The sequence below is a fragment of the Montipora capricornis genome, chromosome 9 (assembly GCF_036669925.1).
Source record: "Montipora capricornis isolate CH-2021 chromosome 9, ASM3666992v2, whole genome shotgun sequence".
NCBI lineage: Eukaryota > Metazoa > Cnidaria > Anthozoa > Scleractinia > Acroporidae > Montipora > Montipora capricornis.
Genome location: NC_090891.1, coordinates 16515523 through 16518022, shown reverse-complemented (window position 1 = coordinate 16518022; position 2500 = coordinate 16515523).

The window sequence follows — 2500 nt, the reverse complement described above, 5'->3', positions numbered from 1 at the left end:
TGAAAAATTCAGAACTTCAACAGGGTTTGAACCTGTGACCTCGCGGTACCGGTGCGACGCTCTAACCAACTGAGCTATGAAGCCACGTTAGGAGCACTTAAATGTTTATCTTTGTTCTTGCAAAGAATGTTCTGGTGTGTCATTTTATTCTATTTGTTTTTCCACCTCAAAGTCTTGTAACTATTGCACCTCTCAAACAGTTAATAGTAACATTGAGAATGGAAGAGCAATTTTATTATTTATCAGAAATGTTACTCCAGCAAAATGTTTTTATTTCTGATTTTCTAAAGAAATTAGACGAAGGCCGCTGCCATGTAAAAGTTATTCATAGAGCAAGATGTCAGGAAAATTTATCTTGTAATGTGGTTCCCAGTAAACAACTGCTTAAAACTGCCATTTTGGATAATAAGGAAAGCAGCACAGGCTTCTTGACGTGAATTTCTAGCTACTGCATTAGTTGTGTTTTCCAGTGGTATGCAAAGCAAAAGATGAGTTACCATGTTTTTGTATAGAATGGTTGTGAACCAAAAAATGTAACAAAAGTATTTTCAATTCTAGATTCTGTTATTGATCTCCTTTGTTCTGTTATTCAAAGTAAATTTAATTGTTTTGAAACGAAGTATGAGGTTGCATTTCTTAGATGTTTGTGAACTATCAAATATAGAAAGGAAACAAATAATAAGAAAGCATAAATCAACTTCAGAAATTGCAGCAAACTGGAAGAAAGAGGAGAGAAATTTACAGCCCAATGGACCCAGAGCAAAAATAAGAACTTCCTTCAAATTGTTTTGAAAAGTACAGGCCTAGGGACCCATTCAAAAATACAGACTCTTACAAGTAAAGATGAAAGGTATAGGTCAATGAACTCACACGATGAAGAGCAACTTCCGTCAAATAGATTCTTGTAACACCTATATACCTTGTTTTGTCGTGTACAATAAAGTTATTATTATTATTATTATTATTATTATTATTATTATTATTATTATTATTAAACTGTCAACAAAAGTACAAATAACCTGGCAGCGCATGAGTATAGGCTACTTGAAGCCTCTTGTTTTTATTAAAATCGCTTTAGATCATGGCTCACAACAGGTTTCTGCCTCATTACAGTTTTCCAGAAGACTGAATTTTGTTTCTTACCACGCTGTTATACATTTTCCACATTTAATTATCGGATACAATCATCACAAACTAAATAGGACGCAATTCTAAACTGGCTGTGACCAGGGGCCCGTTACTCGAACCCTGCGAGCGGATTCTCTTTCGGGTCTGCCAGCGGCCTCGATTCAGGAATATTTCGTAATGAGCACGCATGAGTAAAATAAATTCTGGTGTCAGTCACGCGTGACTCGTAGCTGCAAAACCACGAAACGAAAACAAGAAGTCGGGATATTCGAACAACTCTGGCAAACACATGCAGGGTTCGAGAAACGGGCCCTGGTATCAGTTAAGAACTGCGTCCAAGTTAGTTTTTGATGATTGTATCCGATAATTTAATGTGGCAAATTTATAACAGCGTGGTAAGAAAAAAAATCATTCTTTCTGGAAAATCATAATGAGCCATGAAAAAATGCGGGTCAGCCTTTGCCCATAAACTCACCGTACTAGGGTTGTGTGCGTAGTTACCGACCATAGATAGGTAAGGACCTCTCATGTGAGGGATTGTAACCCTCTGGAGAGGATTGTGGCCTTGGGGATTGTAACCCCTTGGCGAGAATTGTAACCTCGCATTGCCAACTTGTTGTCATGGCCTTGGGGATTGTAACTCCTCTATTCCAGAGCTCTGGAAGTTCGAAGTGAGAACGGCTGAAAACGAGATCAGGGATTGTGGGACGAGTTTTTCGGTTTTTTTTTAACGGAAGAATAACAATTAAAATTCTCCTCCGAGAAGACTTAAAATGCAGCCTTGGTAATTTAATCTACAATTGGTTAAGACTCTCAAGACCTTTTGTGGTTATACGGCCGGAGTTCGATCCCGTGACCTTCTGCATTGTGGTCGGAAGTGAAGCCACCGGTGGGCAAAAGAGAGATCATTGTTAAGATGTAGTTAAACAAGTTTATCTCTTGTGTAATTTTCGCTCATTAGCCCTTCTTGATTTCCTGGGTCTAACCAAACAAGTTAGTCCAATTGCAACCGTAAAAAGATATAATCACTGAAGTTTCGGGCGTTAGCCCTTTGTCAGAAAGAATCGAAGAATTGTGGGATTGAGTGACGATAAATTTAGTAGAACGAAAGGCACTCCTTGATGCCACAGAGGTTGGAAGATATGTCCTGAGAAATGCGTGTAATTAGATGCACTGGGATTGCCATCTGACTCGTCGTGTTGACCCTAATATTTTGTCAGTGTTTTGAATGGACAGGTTTTGAATTGTGCGCGTTCTCATTTGAATGTTCCCGGATGGTTGTCAGATCTTCTTGGCTTCTTCCTGAAAAGTTGTCGGTAAACGAAATACGGGGTTTGTTAACATCACCGACTGTTTCACGTGCATTTCTACA